Source organism: Trachypithecus francoisi, unplaced genomic scaffold (genome assembly GCF_009764315.1).
Source record: "Trachypithecus francoisi isolate TF-2019V2 unplaced genomic scaffold, Tfra_2.0 Lachesis_group20, whole genome shotgun sequence".
Classification (NCBI taxonomy): Eukaryota; Metazoa; Chordata; class Mammalia; order Primates; family Cercopithecidae; genus Trachypithecus; species Trachypithecus francoisi.
The window spans coordinates 3,936,110-3,952,518 of NW_022681466.1; the positions used below are offsets into that span (position 1 = coordinate 3,936,110).

The window sequence follows — 16,409 nt, forward strand, 5'->3', positions numbered from 1 at the left end:
GCCTGATATATCTTACTTTATGGTATTGCTTAAAAAAATGTACATCATAATCCCGACGGCAAATTTTAAGTTATTCTCATACCAATGCTGATCAATTCTTTGATACAAAAAGAAACAAAACAAAACATTTGCTCAGCAGCCAGTCACTCTGTGCCGCTTCTGCGTCCCCGCTCCAAGATGCCGTATTATCTGATGGGTAAGTGGCATCTTTTCATCCAAGCCCATCTCAACAATGTCCAGAAATAGAGTTATTCCTTTGCTTTAGACATAACTCTAGCTTAAAGCAAATATAGCAATTTCTGGGAATTTTCCAAAGAAGATAATACGAAATGTGGACAAATCTTTATGTACAAAAAATGCTCACTGTATTACTTCTAAGGGTAAAAATTTGGAAACAACTTAGTGTCCAACAATAGGGAAATTGTCAAGCAAAGTATGAGGCAATGCCTGCAGCAGAATACAGTTACCATGCCGTCATGACATGGGGGAAATGTTCAAATAAAATTACACAAAAAAAGAGGAGGAGAAAACGTTGTATATCTTGCAGGATTTCACCAGTGAGGAAACAGATCAAATTGCCAGCATTACAGTGTGAATTAGATGTTTTTCCTGCTTTGGGCACTTTTGTGTAGTTTTCTATAAAAGAAAGAGAAAGAGCATAGATTACTTTTTAAAATCAGACAGGGAGGAGGGGTGGTGGGGTTGATTATCAGTTTGCCTGAAGGTTTCAACTTTTCCTCTCCCTGGTCAGTCTGAGCACAGAACTGGGGTGGGAGCAGAGGGTGGGGAAGGGCCGCAGGGAAGGTGCTGCGTCAACCTGGGCAGTTCCAGGACCTGCATGGGGCCAGGGGCACTGAGGGCCCCAGCTCCCCGGGTAGGAGGTCGTGCCACTATGCACTGCCTTTTCTTCTTCCAGTGCTGCTTTACCTTCTCTTGCTCCTGGAGCAGTGCTCACTGGAGACACTGGGACCCTGAGCGATGACCAAGAGCGATCCCTGACAGCGTCTAGATTTCTATGCAGAAGGGACTGGCTGGGAAATGGATCACCGACAGGTTCTAAATGAGAACCTACAGGCTACAGGAGAGGATTGAGGGGCGGAGGAGGGAATCCCACCTCTGGGAAAGCATCCTCAGGAACCCTGGATAGGTCCTGGAGGTGAGGACAAGTACCAAGGAGGGAGAAGGAAAAGGAGGACCCTGGTTAATCTGCACGCCAAGGGCGGAGTCACTCATTCATTCATTCAACAAACATCTATTCAATGCCCACTCAGTGACAGGCACCGCACTGCCCCCAAACAGGGCAGACACAAAAGAATAAGGGCAGGAGGAAGCTATGGATACAGAAGCGGTGTGCTTTCAGTTCCGGACTCAAGACGTAAGCCCTCTCCCCACATTGGCCAAGAAACCACTTCCACTAGCAAGTTGCGCCAGAAAGGGGAGGTGGCGAGTGGGCTCACTGGACTGAATTCCTGCCACCTCCCACTTATTCAGAAAGCCCGTTCACACCCTGGCCAGATGCATCCCCGCGTCCGCCTGACGGGTGGCCCAGTCCTCGCCCGAAAGCTGCTCGCCAAATGCCCCGCTCACCCCCCAGCCCCAACGGTGAGAAGGGCTTGGCCGCGTCGCGTTCTCCAAGCGCTGCGCCCCAGCAGCGTCCCCGGTTGCCAGTGGGCGGACGCCAGGAGCTCACGGAGGCGGCACCGCTCCCGAAGTAACGGAGCCCGGAGGGTGCCCAGGCTTTAAGGCAAGTACAAGGGGCCGAGCGGGTTCGCCGAGGACGCGCGGGCGTCTCCCCCAACTGAGGTTCGGTCCCTCCAGGCAGCCAAGGCTCGGCAGCGCTAGAGGCAGAAGGACGACGGCCGAGAACGCCCAGGATGGGGTGGTCGCTGACCACCGTGTCCCAGGCAAATCAGCTCCGCTTGGAGGCAGGGGGATGACTAAAATGACCTCCAAGAAGATGTCAATTGCAAGAACAAAAATTTAAACCCAGAATCTCCGGACCTTCGGAAAACGACGCGGAGGAAAAAAAGAAAGAAAAGAAAGTAAATCAGATCCCTTCCCCGAACCGCAGGGAAACTTACCTCCAGCTTGGCGACCCAGCTGTTAAGTAGAACCAATCAATCCACGGACGGAGAGGAGGTCGTGGGTCTTCTGAGCCCAGCTGATACACACCAAGTAATCCACGTTAAGGGATCCGCAGCCCCCCACCCAATTCCCCACTTTCCATCCAAGGCCAAAGCGCCTGGTCCAGACCCTGTCCTGTGCGCTCCAGACTCGAGGAGGTCGCGGGCGGGGGTCCCCAAGCGGCCGCATTCTCTTCCCCAAGGGTGGGCGCGCGACGCCGGCGGGGACCAGGCGCCCCGCGGACCCCGCGAGCGCATCCCGCCTCCTTGCGCTGGGACAGCACCCAGCCTGGACGCCGCTCCTCGCCTTCCCCACGCATCGCCAGCGCAAACCAAAGATCCCCGCCAGGAAAACCCCTCTGCCAAGCTGGAAAGCGCCGAAGGCGGATCGTCTCTCGGACTTGGGTTTGCAGGTTCACAAGGCCTGGGAGGCTTACGGTGGGCGCCTGCCTAGCATAGGGTCCTTAGGCAGAAGCGCAGAACAAGAAATGCCAGCCTCGGTGGCCCGGTCCTCAGGCTACCCGCTCCGCACCGCGCACCCGCGCCGGCTGCGCGCTCTGTAGCCGGCCTGGCCATTCGGCCTTTATATACCAGGCGGACCCGCGACGGGGCGGGGCGGAGCGGGGTGCGTAGGGAGGGGGCGGGGGAGGCCGAACGGCTTCCTGGGAGTCGTAGTTCCGCTACGTAGTCCTGTCGTAGTCAGGACAAAAGTTAAACAAGAATGGAAACGGTGGGGGTTTGCCCACCACAGCTGTCCTCCCTTGCACCCTTCCTTCACAGACAAAGCTGACATTCCGCTCCTATTGTCAGTGCCGCTAGGTCTATTCTGGCCTTTGTGCATAAGGTGGGTCACACCAGCCCTGCATGCCGCCCAGGATGGCAAACCTTGGTAGCCCTAGAGTCAGGCTATCCCAGCTGGGCCCCAGTTCTGGAGACGAGAGGTCCGAAATCAAGGGGTCAGCAGGGTTGCTTGCTTCTAGGGGCCGTGAGGGAGAATCTGCCCCGTGCCTCTCTGAGACCTGGTTGTCACTGGCTGTCTTAGGTGTTCCTTGGCTTGCAGCTGCCTTACCTTCATCCTCCACCTTTTACACGGTCTTCTCCGTGTATCTTTTCACATAGTTTTCCCTCTGCGTGAATCTCTGTCTCTTCACACTGTGGTGTTTCCACAAGGATGCCAGTCATATTGGATAAGGGGCCCACCCTGATCCAGTACGACCTCATCTTAACCAATGACATCTTCAACAACCCTATTTCCAAATAAGGTTATGTTCTTGGAAGTCCTGAAGATTAGGACTGCAACATATTAATATTCTGGAGTTGGGGGGGGTGGAACAATTCAACCCTTAACAGGTCTTCTATGCCTTGTTGCACCTGTTAACAGCTATTGTGACTAACCAACCCTTTTGATAAAAACAAGCCCTGAGAAGCAAGGTGAAATCACAAAATCACTGAGGCTGTGACAGGAGAGGAAGCCAAGAACATTGGAATCTCCTGGGCCAGGTTTCCCTGTGGCCACCGTGGGATTGCTGGAGAGGAAATTGTCAAAAAAAGAAGGCATCAGGTTGGGCGTGGTGGCTCATGCCTGTAATCCCACCGCTGAGGTCAGGAGTTCGAGACCAGACTGGCCAACATGGCAAAACCCCATCTCTACTGAAAATACAAACAAATAGGTGGGTGTGGTGGTGCACACCTGTAGTCCCAGCTACTAGGGAGGGGAGGTATGAGAATTGCTTGGACTCGGGAGGCAGAGGTTGCAGTGAGCCGAGATCGTGTCACTGCACTCCAGCCTGGGCAACAGAGTGAGACTCTGTCTCAAAAAAAATAAAAGAAGTCATTAGTATTGGAAGTAACAGGAGGCACCTGGGTAAATGGGGTTGGGGAGGGTAGAAGGTAGACAGGGCGTTTCTAGATGCTCCTGAAGCACAGACTTGATTTTTCACTTGCCACTGTGCCCAAGTTTTCCCCCATTCAAGTCCCAGGCTACAGGCAAGCTCAGGTCTGGCCCTGGAATCCTGGCTTTCACTGGTGCTGACATTCCCGGAGAGTCAGTGGCAGTGCAGGGTCTGGATTGGCCACCATTTCCACTCTGAACTCAAAATCAACTCCTCTCCCGCTTCCAGGTAAGAGAAAAACTGAGGCCAAGGTGAACGTCAAAGGCAGGGATATCCGACCTCCCTAAACCCTCCCCTACAGGATGTTGAGGATAAAGCAGCTTTGCTGCTAGGAGTTGCCTGACCTTCTCCCCACTTCCCAGAACATGCATGTTCCTAGCATGCAAAAGGGTATCCAGCTGTCTCAAAATGGTCTGGGTGCCTATCGCTGACTCTGCATGGTTATTGTTTTCTCCTGCATTGTACTTCATTCTAGTCTTCAATCTTCTTAAATTTCTGCACAGCAAACATTAGCCACTTGAATAATTAGAAAAATACAGAAATTAATTTTAACTAGTCATTTCTTTCTTCTCATTGCTGTGAGATTGATTTTCCCCAGGTAAAGCTGGAATCATGTCTCTTCCTTGCTCCTAAAACATCCAGAGAGGTATAAACTCAGGTTTAGCTTAACATAGAGATGACAGATACGAACATACATACATACATAGCTAGATAGAGGTAAAAATAAGAAATGTATATGTACATGCATTAGCATACACACATATATTTCCTTTCTCTCTCTGCTGAGAGGGTCCAGAAGCAATCATTTAGCACCTAGGTTTGTTTCTTATACCGTTGTCCAACAGAAGGAACCAGAGCTCATTAGAGAAACAGTTGATTCTAGGACTGGAGCAGGAAATACGCAAGATGAGCCTGGAGCACCTTGTAGTGTCAGAAAGTAAGAAAGTGCTAAAACACACTGACACACAAGCACACACACCACAGAATGGTGGGGCCATGACAGAGGGACACAGAAACCAACTGAAAGAGCTCTTAATTGCCAAAGTGGGGGAAACATTTGAGCAACAATTGAAGTAAAGTGGTATCAAATTATAACCAAAGTATTAAAAAAATTCCTGAGTTCGTATTGACATAATTAGGTGATTGGATAAATAAATACACAGGGGAAAAGAAATCTGTGCAGAAGAATTTCAAAAAATGTATGTAAATACTCTGCCCTCCAGGAAGTGGAGTATAACTCCCCACTTCTTAAGCGATGGCTGGACACAGTGACCAACTGAGGGATGGTCTACAAAACGCCTGATCAATAACCCTCAAAACTGTCAAGTTCACCAAAACCCAGGAGAGTCTGAGAAACTGCCACAGCTCAGAGAAGGCTGAGGTGGCTTGATGACTGAATGTGGTCTTCTGGATGGAATCCTGGACCAGAAAAGGGACATTAGGTAAAACTAAGGAAATCTGATAAAGTGTGGACTTTAGTCAATAGTAATGTACCAATATTGATTCATAATTGTTACAAATGTGCCATGTTAATGTAAGATATAATAATAAGGGAAATTGAGTGTGGTTGTATTAGTATTAATTTGTTCTCATGCTGCTCATCAAGACATACCCAAGACTGGGTAATTTATAAAGAAAACAAAGTTTAATGGACTCACAGTTCCAGGTGGCTGGGGAGGCCTCACAATCATGGTGGAAGGCAAAGGAAGAGCAAGGTCACATCTTACATGGCAGCAGGCAAGAAAAAATGAGAGCCAAGTGGAAGAGGAAACCCCTTATAAAACCATCAGAGACTTATTCACCACCAGGAGGACAGTATGGGGGAACCACCCCCATGATTCAATTATCTCCCACTGGGTCCCTCCCACAACACATGGGAATTATGGGAGCTACAGTTCAAGATGAGATGTGGGTGGGGACACAGCCAGACCATATCAGTGGGTATATGGGAACTCTCTGTACTATCTTTGCAATGGTTCTGTAAATCTATTCTAAAATTGAGATGTTATTTTAAAAGTTACATATGTATTTAATATAAATATGCATATATATGGATATATGGTGATAAAAACAACTGCAATATCAACTCTCTCTCGTGTATCAAATTTTGTCCTTTTTTGAGTAGATTCATGGCTCTCTATTCTGTTCCACTGGTCAGTTTTTCTAACTCCATTATCATGATGTCTTAATTCTAATAATACCTTGTTTTCTTTGTTTTTTTTTCTTTTTTTTTTTTTTTTGATAGAATCTCACTCTGTCCCCCAGGCTGCAGTGCAGTGCCGCAATCTCAGTTCACTGAAACCTCTGCCTCTCAGGCTCAAGCAATTCTCCTGCCTCAGCCTCCCGAATAGCTGGGACTACAGATGCGTGCCACTGTGCCTGGCTAATATTTATATTTTTAGTAGAGATGGGGTTTTGCCATGTTGGCCAGGCTGGTCTGGAACTCCTGACCTCAGGTGATCCACCCACCTTGGCATCCCAAAGTGCTGGGATTACAGGTGTGAGCTGCCGTGCAATGCCCCTTTATTTCTCACCCCTTAATTTTAATTTTGAACTTCTCTCACTTTGTATTCTTCAAGAGTTTTTGACTATTCTTAGACCTCTGCATTTACAATGAAATTTAGAATTAGCATATTACATTTTAGGTGAAAATAAATGAAAACTGCAGAGGAAAAACTTCAGAAGCCCCTCGTTGCCCACAAATTCACATGTAAACTCAACAGCCTGGCATCAATGCCTTCCACGGCCTAACCTTAATCTACTTTTTCAGTCTTTTCTCCTGTGCTCCCCAATAACCCGTGTCCCATGCTCCAGGAAAACTGGAATCTTTAATATTTCCAAAAAGACCTCAACTTCTCTAGTCCTTACTGTGGCTTCTAGAGCCTCCTCTACCAAGAAGACCCTTTGCTTCTGCTTTTGGAGCTTTGTACTCTTCTTCCACCTGCTTTTTGAAGGCAGCTCACACATCACCTCTTCCGTGCAGTCTTCCCAGATCCCCAGTAACTGAGAGAACGCCATTAAACCACCAAGCACTTTGAGTCCCTTTCTAAACTGAGTTTCTTGAGGTCTTGCATTTTATTCCTCTTTGTCATGATCCTCCTGTCCCCACCATTTAAAGTACTGCACATAGTTGAGGCTTATTAGGTATTTGGAAATTAACTGTGGCGCTTGGATCAGAGTTCTTGGTGCCAGCATACACTTGTCTTCACCGGTAGGACCAACACCATCATAGGCGCTGGTCTTGTCAGAGAGCTTGCTGGGTGCCAGACACTGTCCTGAACCTTTACAATGTATCCCATCATGTAATCTCCAAGAAGCCAACAGTAGGTGCCATGATTAACCCTATTTTAGAAACAAAGAAATCAAAACTGAGAGCAATGAAGCACCTTGCTTAATGTTGCAGAGAAAATAGAAGGGCCAGGGTTCAAATGTAGACTCCTCTCTCAGAAACTTCACCCTCCTCCATAGTTTCAGATAATGTGTCTGTACATTTCCCAGCAGCAAGGACTGGATCTTTTTACATCGTTGTACCCGCTGCACTGAGGATCTTTCCAAGAAGAGTAGATGCTCTGCACAAGCTGATGTAATAATGTGACTGAACAGGTGTAAAGCACCCAGCACACTGCCTTGCCCATTACAAGCACTAAATAAATGTTAGAGATCTTAATGAGCCTACCTGTTCTGTTGTCCTTCCTTCTGCCCCCTCCCTACTCTGCCTGGGCTCTTCCATTGCCCATCCCACTCCCCCTTGTTTGAAAGGTGTGGCTTACGTATTGGACAGAGCAGATAGAGAATCTTTCCACCATCGTGGAACATTCTTTTTTTTTTTTTTTGAGACAGAGTCTCGCTCTGTCGCCCAGGCTGGAGTGCAGTGGGCGATCTCGGCTCACTGCAAGCTCCGCCTCCCGGGTTCATGCCATTCTCCTGCCTCAGCCTCCCGAGTAGCTGGGACTACAGGCGCCCGCCACCTCGCCCGGCTAGTTTTTCATATTTTTTAGTAGAGACGGGGTTTCACCGTGTTAGCCAGGATGGTTTCGATCTCCTGACCTCGTGATCCGCCCGTCTCGGCCTCCCAAAGTGCTGGGATTACAGGCTTGAGCCACCGTGCCCGGCCCATCATGGAACATTCTATTGGACAGGGCTGCAACATCAGCATCACCTGAGACTTCATTAAAAATGGAAGATTTCATACTGTTCACCGAACATCAGAATCTGCACCGCTGATGTGCCTTATTTTTATTCTTAATTTTGCAAGTGGATATAAATATGCATAGTCAGCCCCCTGTGTCCATGGTTCCGCACCTGTGGATTCAACCAACTGCAGATCAAAAATATTCCAGAAAAAAAAATCCACAAAGTTCCAAAAAGCAAAACTTAAATTTTCTTCGCACCAAGTACTACATTGAATCCACACGAATAAAGTGATGCACAAGCATTGTGTTAGGTATTATAAGTAATCTAGAGATGATTTAAAGTATATGGGAAGAAGTGAGTAGGTCATATGCAAACACTAAGCCATTTTATGTCAGGGACTTGAGCATCCTTGGATTCTGGCATCCTCAGGGGGTCCTGGAACCAATCACCCATGGATATTAAGCGTCAACTGTACATAATTTTAGGATTATTTTTAAATTAGCAAGTCAAAACCCCTTGGACAGAGTGTTTTAAATAAATCAAATGATATCCTATATCTGGTCTTGCAATATTCTTTTTTTTTCTGTGAGCTGTATGTTGTGCAGAATTTTCATAAATCTAGCAGTTCAGGGGAGCTATAGTATTAGGGAATCATTTGACACAAAGGAAATTTTAAAGGAAGTTCATGGCTGGCCTGATGCCCCACATTGAGCGAATGCCTCAGATCACAGGATATGCAGATATCTACAGTTGGTTAAAATATGCAGATACACTTGGTATCGATATCCAAAAATATCAAAGGGAGGTTTGCACAAGGAGAGAATCAAAGCACTGTGGCATGTTTGAGAGGTGAGAGGGCGTGCCAGTGGGATCTAATTCTAAATCCCAGGCTGCTAAGGTTTTCATGCTTGACACAGAGATTAAAATAACTCAAAAACAAGCAGTCACAGATTTCAGCCAATAACACGCTATTCTTTAACGGAATGACTACTCCAGGGTTACCAAGAAATTTCAGCAGGTGTGAGCCAGTCCATTCAATTTTCAAACAATTGGAAGAGTGAGTCCTCATGCATATTATCACGTGAGGGGATCGTCAGAGCTCAGACCTTTCTTTCCATGTCACGAGATGCTCCAGTTTTTTCTCCATCCTCTTCTTCTCCCCTCAATAATAAATGATAAAAAGCATTCACTGAGCACTTACTAAATGTCCATCTCTGTGCTAAGCACTTATAAACCTTTAACACTCACTGAAACCCTAAGAGACAGGAAATACGATTATTGCTGTGTTACAGACGAGACAGCAGAGGCTCAGAGTAACTTGCACAGGGTCACGTAGCCCTTTCCACCATCTTCCTCCTTCCTTCCTCCTGGCTTCACCAAATGAACTCATCCTTCTTTGCCTCCGGGGGACATCTCATCTCTTGAGTCCCTACATTCTGACTCTTATCTCTACCATGCCCTTAAAAGTGTCCTCTCGGCTGGGCACAGTGGCTCACGCCTGTAATCCCAACACTTTAGGAGGCTGAGGAGGGTGGATCACTTGAGGTCAGGAGTTTGAGACCAGCCTGGTCAACATGATGAAACCCAGTCTCTACTAAAAATACAACAATTAGCTGGGCATGGTGGTGCATGTCTATAGTCCCAGCTACTTGGGAGGCTGAGGCAGAAGAATCACTTAAATCCGGGAGGCAGAGGTTGCAGTAAGCTGAGATGGTACCATTGCACTCCAGCCTGGGTGACAGAGCGAGCCTCCATGTCAAAAATAAAACAAAACAAAACAAAAAACAGTGTCTTCTCCAGGGCCCCAGGAACCTGCTAGCCACTAACCACCGAATCCAGGGTGCTGGTACTAGCCTTCTTAGTTTTGCCCTCTCTGCAGCTTCTTTTCTTGGAATCCCCTTTTCCCTTGGCTTTTGCCATCGTGTGCCACGCACAAGGTCTCTGCCCACTGACTACGCTCACTTCCCACCCCCTACCTGTAGGATGCATCCCAGGCTCTAGTTCTGAGCTGTCCCCTGGTCTCCTTTCTTCAGTACCTTGCTCCCTCTCATACCCAATCCTGCCAACGAAGTGGTTGGCTCGATTCCAGGTCTGCCTTCCTGCCTGCCCATTAGATATGTCTACATCAGCTGAACCCCAGGCTGTCTAAGAACAAGCATCTATAACCACCCACTGATGACGCCCCACCCAACCGCCCCTTGCTGCCAAATTGCCCTGCAGCCACAGTGGACAATTCTAGCAAGTGGCCACCTCCTGCTTCAGCCACCTGTGACTCTTGTTTTTTTCTTTCTTTTATTTTTCTTGCTGTTCTTTGGGCTTGTTTAGTTCTTTGCAGAAGCATCTCAGAAGTGCCAGGGATTTACCCTCTCTAAGGACAACCCTCAAGGAAGGGAGTTATTAGATAAATATTCCATCTTTTTCATCCTTTGATTGGGCAATTTTGTTTTTGCTTTTGTTTTCGTTTTGAGACAGGGTCTCTGTCACCCATCACCCAGGCTGGAGTGCAGTGGTGCAATCTTAGCTCACTGAAACCTTGAATTTCTGGGCTCAAGTGATCCTCCCACCTCAGTCTCCCAAGTAGTAGGACCAGTGACTACAGGCACATGCCACCACACTTGGCTAACTTCAAAATTTGTCTTGTAGAGATGAGGTCTTGCTATGTTGCCCAGGTTGGTCTCTAACCCCTGGCTTCAGGGGATCTTCCCAGCTCAACCTCTCAAAGTGCTGGGATTACAGGTGTGAGCCACTGCACCTGGCCTGATTTGGCAGTTCTGAAGTTTATTTTATTGAGTTGTCCAGAGGGTCCCCAGTGAGATTCAGCCCCATATGCCCACAGCATAACTTCTCATTCGCTACCACTTAATGACTTTTTTCCCTCCCAATTCACTCTTTGTGCTTCTAAAGATAAACTCACAAATCCGGTTGTACACAAACACTTCTCTGCCTTGAGAAGAATCCAAAATAAAATACCAAGCACAAATCATTTTTTTCCTGCTGGATTCTTTGCTGAGGCCTGTGATTTTTCTGTCTCCTAGACATCAGGGTTCAAAGCTTAGACACATCTTTTATTCTTTTGCTCTGTCCCATTTACCCCTCTGAGTGTTTGTGACTCATGGCTTTCAAATGTCTAATATTTCCATTATTCCATTCTTCCCAGCCTGGTCCAGGTCCTTACAACCTCGCACTGTGATGACCCCACCACCACCACCATTGCTCACACCATCCCATCTGCCAGAAATGCTCTTTGGACTTTGCTGGGCTTGTCCTTGCAGAGCGCCTCTTGTGTGCCCTGCCTTGTGCCAGGCAATTACTTCAGGCTCCTGGGATGACCTTCCCTCCCACCCCATCCCCGCGATGGCTGTCTTCTCAAAACTTTCCTTACATTATCATGCACTCCACTCATCTGACACTGAGACATACTGTCTTTCACCAGTGGTTATTAAGATGTGTACATTTCTGGCTCCTCCCATTAATTTTAAGTGTTCTGGGATCAAGGAGTATATCACATGCTTTCTTGCTTTTTTTTATTTTTCAGTCCTCTCAACAGGGGCTCAGTCAACATTGGCTGGTTTAATTTGATGGATAATGTTAAACTGCCAACAAAGTAAATGCAGGTAAACAGTGCTCTTGAAGGTGGGCAGACGGACTCCTTCCCCAAACTGTGCTGAATCAATTTCCAGACAGCTCACCCACAAAGCCCTAAGCAAAAGCCTGGTATTACAGCAAGCCGCCCAAGCTGGTGGAATTAATTAGCCTGCACCTACGCGCCAACATCATTCTACCCGTCAATACTCTTGATGGTCTGTGGTATAAAAAGGAAAGTGCCTGTCCTAGAGGCGCTAGGAAGAATGTGAATTGGTAGCTTTCTGTCTTTAGATTAAGCAGTGGTGACCATTCATTCATTCGTTCAACAAACGTCTATTTAGCACCTGGTAAGCTCCAGGTACTGTGCTAGGCGCTGGGGATATAATAACGAAGGTGACAGTCAAAGTCCCTTTTTTGTGGGGAGATGGAATAAATAAGTGAACAACTAAATTAAATTCTTACAGAGTGTGATAAAAACAAGGGAAGACACAAACCTATGTTATATTAGAGGGAAAAGAGGCTTCTTGAAGAAGGGATAAGTTATGAAACTGATCAAAACTAGATCATCCAGCACTGGTACATACACACCCATCACACCCAGATCAGTGATGGAGAGGCAGGTGATGTTAAAGGAAAGTCTGGCCAGACGTGGTGGCTCACGCCTGTAATCCCAGCACTTTGGGAGGCCAAGAAGGGCAGATCGCTTGAGCCCAGGCATTTGAGGCCAACCTGGGTAACCTGGCAAAACCCCGTGTCTACCAAAAAAAAATACAAAAATTAGCTGGGCATGGTGGCACGTGCCTGTAGTCCCAGCTACTTGGGAGGCTGAGGCGGGAGGATTGCTTGGGCCCAGGCGGTCGAGGCTGCGGTGAGCCATGATGGTGCCACTGCACTCCAGCCTGGATGACAAAGAGAGACTCTGTATCACAAAAAGAAAAAAAGAAAAGGAAAATCCACAGGTTGTGCCTTGGAATAACTGGAATTCAAAGCTAGTTCAGCAAATGGCAGTGTGAGCAAAGGGTCTAGTGAAGTTGACTTTGGCTTTAAAAGCAGACAGAGAAGTTTGGTGAAAGGGTGATGTGGAGGTGACTGAGTCAAAGGCTGGAGTGTGGAAAAAAAGTGCATTCCAGAGGTATGATGGAGAGAAAAGCAAAGCTACCCTCTCTTCTACAAGAGGACGGTCAGAACAAACGCAACACAGTCTCACATCCAGGGGAAACGTGAATGAAATGGCTTCAGAAAGACCCAGACACCCAGAAGTGCCGGCATCAGGTGACAGAGGGAGAGGACCTATCCAGAGGACACCTTCTCCCTGTGGCAGAACTAGCAAAAACAAATAGGGCAAAACAGAAAGGGGACCTAGTATGTATGGGTTCAGAGCACCGCTTCCCCAAGCCTCCTGCAGGGGGTTAACTGGAAGTCCCACCCAGATTTTGCAAGAAGCTTTGTCATGCAAATATTCCCTAAGCCATCAGTTCAGGTACTCATCTCAAAAGCCCTCCCTTCTTCCTGGGTCATTTCTTCCTTTCCAGGGAGCAGGTCACAAGGGCAGGCGCGGGAGATGTGATTGAGCTGTGCTGGGAAATGCCTCGGCCCCACCCCTCTCCTACTACCCCCCGTGAGGAGGAGGCACAGGCGGGCACTGCCCTTGGAACACTAAAGCTTTGTTTCCTGGAGGTTCTGAAATCAGCCTCCTCACGTACCTCACCCAACACCAAAGGTTCTGTCTCCACTTCCTCCTCCACCAAGGACTTTGGGGGCTAGAAGGAGAATGGGGGAGAGCGGCAGAAAGGATGGGTAGCTAGTTAAGCCCCACATGCCTATTCAGGGCTGTTCAAGCCCAGTGAGGTACATGTAGGTTCAGAACTGGTCACACTTCCCCATCTTACAGATGAGAAAATTGGCTTAGAGAAACTGAAGAATTTGACCCGGGTCAGATGGTGGGTAGACGCTGAACAGGCTTTGAACTCCGGTAATTCCAAGGGCACAAGCTGTGTATTTTTCCTGTAACATCACCTGTCTCCTTGCCAGCCGGGCTGGAGAGATGGCTCTCTGTTGAAGAAATCTCAGGTGGAAAGAAAAAGGAAACTCAGATTCAAGTTCAGGGTCAGCCCTTAATTAGAGTGTGGGTTTCCTGTGGGAAAATGAGGGGTTGGCCCCATGTACAAGTCTCCGATGAGGTCATACGCCGTAAGTCTTTTCCATGGGCTCTGTAGAAAAACACAGCTGATGAAAAAAAATAACAAACCACCACATTGTTATTCATTTATTCATTCACTCATTCAATGAAATATTTATTGAGAGGTTTCTAGGTGTCAGGCCCAGGGCAGGGAGAAATAATAAGGATCTGATCCTTCAGCCTAGAAGTGAAAGGCACATTCTTAGGAAGTCTATTCAACCCTTCATTTTACAGAGGTATAAAGTGAAGCCCAGAGAGGGAAAGTAACTCACCCAAGGTCACACAGCAAGGCAGCAGCAACCACCAAGACATAGGGTAGCCTGCCTGACAGTGGGCCTGTCAGCAGCCCAGGCTATCCGAAGAAGGTAGGACACGTCATTCAGTTCAATCTAATAGACCTATTCTAAATCAACTAAGCCAGGAAGCCAAAACCTGCTTACGGGGCCCCACTGCGGGTCTCCCTGGGAAGAGGAATCAGTCACTGATCTTTTGACAGAAATCAGTCACCCTGCAGGAGATGTCCTACAGAGATGACGAGCCCAATTTGTTGCTGAAGCCCTCACTTTAGTGAGCCCAGGTCCTAAGCCCAGCATTAAAGATAACACGCCTCCCTCCACACTAAGTCCCTGTCAATAGTCATCCAGCATCTAAAGTTCTTGTGCCAGAAGCTGCACCTCCACAGATCTTCAAGCTAATCTGTCCTAGCCCAGGTGAGATTTTTGCATCCAAAGAAAATAAGACTTTAGTTGGATTATCCAGGAATAGGACCTGATATCCCAGGGACTAACCCTCTTGCCCTGCAGAGTGCTGCCTGACCCCTCCACCTGGCTGACATGTCCCTGGGTAGACAGCTCTTCTGGTAAAGAAGCACAGAAGATTCCGGGAAGCAGGAAATATCAGGGTCATGGCAGGTGCTAGAAGAGTTGCCTTCTGTCCTTGAAAGCTGAGGTTAAGCCACATCTGATGACCTCAGAGGACATGGCAGGTGAGCATAGGACCGTAGCATGGCAGAAACCCAGGACCATAGCGTGGCAGAAACCCAGCCACCTGCCAGGGCAAGGCCTGCACCCCCGAGGAACCACTGTAAACATCTGACCCTCAGCATCACGCAACTTACCAGAGACTAGGCTTAAACACAAGCCTTCATTTTCTCATTAATAAATCCAGTGGTTTCCATTGGAGAGACTGCTGCTAGCCACTAAACAAACCAAAAAGAAAACTCTCTGGAAAGGCAAATAGGTTTTCAGGCCAATTCTGATCTATCTCAGCAAAGAAGTGGTCTTTGATGCCTCTAAAGCTTTTTGTCTTGGACAACCGGCAGTGGAGCTCCAGGACTCGGGGCTTCACACCTGACTAAGAGATTTTGTCTCTAAGGAGCCACAGGCTGGAAAGCACAGGCCGTTTTGTTTCTCCCAGCACCAGCAGGCTCTAAGGAAGATGGAGTCTGCATGAGATTTAGAAAGGTTGAGTAAAAAGACACAGGGAGAGGCCGGGCAGGGTGGCTCACCCCTGTAATCCCAGTACTTTGGGAGGCTGAGGCAGGTGGATCACTTGAGGTCTGGAGTTCAAAACCAGCCTGGCCAACATGGTGAAACCCTGTCTCTACTAAAATACAAAAACTAGCCAGGTGGGATGGAGGGCACCTGTAATCCCAGCTACCCAGGAGACTGAGGCAGGAAATCACTTGAGCCCGGGAGGCTGAGTTTGCAGTGAGCTGGGATAGCACCACTGTACTCCAGCCTGGGTGACAGAGTAGGCCTCCGTCTCAAAAACAAACAAAAAAGACACAGGGAGGGAGAAAAGGAGGCAGAAAAGGCCATTTCTGCTTCTCATATGTACCAATGAGGCAGTCACTTCTGCCTGGGACATCCTCCTGTGCCCAGGAGCTTTGCATGTCTGGCTCACTCCTACCACTCAGTTCTCTGCCCAATGTCACCTCCCTAGAAGAGCCTTCTCCCAGAATGCTGTAAAAAGTGCCTCCCACTTCCCTGTCACCTTCTAATGCAGTGCCCTGTGAACTGGGGTAGAGGAGAAACAGGAGAAGAGCCCCCCACTGCGTATAGGAAGAGACCTCCACTGAAGAGAGAAAGAAACCCTCACTGAAAAGGGGAAGAATCCCCCACTGACCATGGGAAGAGCTCCCCAGGGACCATAGAAAGAGCCCCCCACTGACTATGTGAAGAGCCTCCCTCTGACCATGGGAAGAGGCCCCCACTGAATATAGGAAGAGCCCCCACTGACTACGGGAAGAGCCCCCCAGTGAATATGGGGAGAGCCTCCCACTGACTTTGGGAAGAGCCCCCCAGTGAATATAGGAAGAGGCCCCACTGACTATGGGAAGAGCCCCTCAGTGAATATGGGAAGAGCCTCCCTTTGACTATGAGAAGAGCCCCCAACTGACTATGGGAAGAGCCCCCCACTGACTATCGGGAGAGCCCCCCACTGACTACGGGAAGAGCCCCCCACTGACTACGGGAAGAGCCCCCCACTGACCAT

General features: G+C 48.2%; 1 long non-coding RNA gene across 1 annotated transcript in view; it reads right to left on the bottom strand.

Moving 5' to 3' along the window:
* The window catches only part of LOC117066611, a 188,782-nt gene extending 186,060 nt beyond the window's left edge, over nt 1-2,722 (bottom strand). The window contains exon 1 of the long non-coding RNA XR_004430410.1: nt 2,082-2,722. This is a non-coding gene — a long non-coding RNA (uncharacterized LOC117066611). The remainder of the gene's footprint in view (nt 1-2,081) is intronic.
* Between the last annotated feature and the right edge of the window lie 13,687 nt (nt 2,723-16,409).